Source organism: Otolemur garnettii, unplaced genomic scaffold (assembly GCF_000181295.1).
Source record: "Otolemur garnettii isolate 467f Iridium unplaced genomic scaffold, OtoGar3 scaffold00083, whole genome shotgun sequence".
Taxonomy (NCBI): Eukaryota; Metazoa; Chordata; class Mammalia; order Primates; family Galagidae; genus Otolemur; species Otolemur garnettii.
This window is the reverse complement of record NW_003852478.1, coordinates 5315012-5317078: the sequence shown is the minus strand read 5'-3', so window position 1 is coordinate 5317078 and position 2067 is coordinate 5315012. Positions and strand designations below refer to the sequence as shown.

General features: G+C 51.5%; 1 protein-coding gene across 4 annotated transcripts in view; it reads left to right on the top strand.

The window, feature by feature from the left end:
• Positions 1-1671: 1671 nt before the first annotated feature.
• The window catches only part of OCIAD2 (OCIA domain containing 2), a 20676-nt gene continuing 20280 nt past the window's right edge, over positions 1672-2067 (top strand). The window contains exon 1 of one of the 4 annotated variants that reach the window (XM_003794596.3): positions 1672-1782. The gene's annotated coding sequence lies outside the window, so the exon portion shown is untranslated. Of the gene's footprint in view, positions 1783-1802; positions 2031-2067 lie in introns of those variants that run through there. The other 3 variants (XM_023515965.1, XM_023515962.1, XM_023515961.1) reach the window with 3 other exon arrangements.

The following is a 2067-nucleotide window of genomic DNA, read 5'->3' as shown; positions in this document are numbered from 1 at the left end:
CACAGCAGGCTTAAGTGATTCTCTTGCCTCAGCCTCCCAAATAGCTGGGACTACAGGTGCCTACCACAATGCCCGGCTATGAGAGACCCCATTTCTAAAACCAAACAAAAAAGGTAACAAGAAACCAGAGGGGCACCCAGCACATGTTAGTTGTGAGTATTACGTTTATATACCTATACAAGCGTAACAGATACAGATATAAGCCCATATGCATATGCGTAACAGCTATCTACTGCAGAGCTCCATGGGAACAAAGTCAGAGGGAAACTAAACTTGAGTCTGCCTGGGCTTCCTACAGGAGACGGCTCCAGGGCCCAGTCTTTACCAATGAGTGAGAGAGGGGTGGAGAAGCAGAGGAAGATTGACTGAGCTGAAGCTAAGGTGCTCTCTAAAGCATGAGAAGAGAGGATTTTAGTCACTCCATGAGGCCCTTGGAGGGCCTAGGACAAGATGTGGTGGAGATGCAGGCAGGAGCTGAATGACATAGGGCCCTGCTAATGAATTTGGACCTTGCCCCCAGGACAGTGCGTGGCTAAGGAATGAGTCTAAGCTGGAGCCTGTGTGAACAGTCTGGCATTTTCTGAATCAACCACATTTTTCACAGTATGAGCCAGTGACAATTAACTTTGCAGTCATGATCCTGAAGCCCTGTAGAGTGCTAGAGCAAAGCCTAAGAATGGTTCTGTTCAGTGCTAGAGACTTCCAAGGCCAAGTATATTTTATTTTATTCTACTTCTTTGGGAAGTGATAACTCCTTTGTGGGAAAGACCCATGTCTTTGTCTTTTATCTCTGAAAATGCCCTAGAATAATAATACGCAGACACGTCAGACTTGCTCATCGCAGGTGACAAGAGCCAGCTTTTTAAAGGTGTTAACTGGACCATTTTAGTGGAAAGCAGAGACGAGGGTGGGGCCATGGACCATATCCCAGCAAGACCTTGAAGGACAAATGCCAAGCAGGGTATTTGTTAGAAGTTAGACTTCAGGGTAACTGAGGGCTGTTCACTTATATCAGGAAGCCAACAACGACGATGTTCCAGTCACACCACAAAATGGCAGAAGCTTATTTCTGACTTCTGGTAACCCAATGTGAAATTAGTAACAGAACTATCCTTTAGTTTGGTGGGGGAAAGGATGAACCGAAAATAAAGCTCCTGGGGGAGCAGGGGGTGGGAGGGATGGGGGTCTGGGGGCTTACTGGGGAACCCCACCCCTCTAAACAGTCCCACCCCAGACAGGTTTGATGCTAGGTTCGTTTATCCTTTTGTCTGTTCAACAAATATCTACTGAGTCCTTTCTATATCCGAGACGCCGACTGCACAAGGCTGGGGTAAAGGAGACCCCATCCTGCCTCGAGGGCCACAGGGAAGCAGGAGAAATAAAGCAGCTTTAAACAAATTCACTGGCAAGGATATAACAACAACTTGCTGTAAGTGCCCGAAAATAAAAACAGCCTCTGTGCTCTGAAAAAAAAAAGAGGCCGCGTCAGCCTGGCCGGAAGCCTGCCTGGGTCTTCCCGAGGAACCATCTAGAAGCGTGAGTAAGAAAAAGCCGGCAGGAGAGGGTTCCAGGCGGGGAAGGCTCCACCTCGGGCCTGGGGTGGGAAGAGCTGTGGGCGGTGAGAGCTGAAAGGGGGACGGGTTAGCACGGCAGGAAAGGTAAGGAATGACAAGGGCCTTCGACTGCGGCCACCACCTCCTGCAAATCAGCACGCTCCTGCGTGAGCCCCGGGAGCCCAGGGTCAGGGTGAACGACGCAGGGGACAAAGGCCCACGGCCACAGGTCAGGGGAGGCGCGGGCGGGAGAAGGAGCAGGTTCAGAGCCAGGCTGCCCGGGTGTGACTCCAGACTCCGAGGTGGCGCCGCACAAGTCTGCGGGCTAATCAGTAACTGGAGGACAGAGGCACTCACCCCTAAGGGCTGGGAAAGGGCCCTAGATGGCATAGCCCCGCTGCCTCGCCCAGGGAAAGGTGTCCAGGAGCGGCTGTCGCTGCTGTTACTGCGGAAGGAAGGGAGTCATTCGATAGATAGGTATGAAGCGGGTAGAATCTATCTCCAGGGCGTCAGT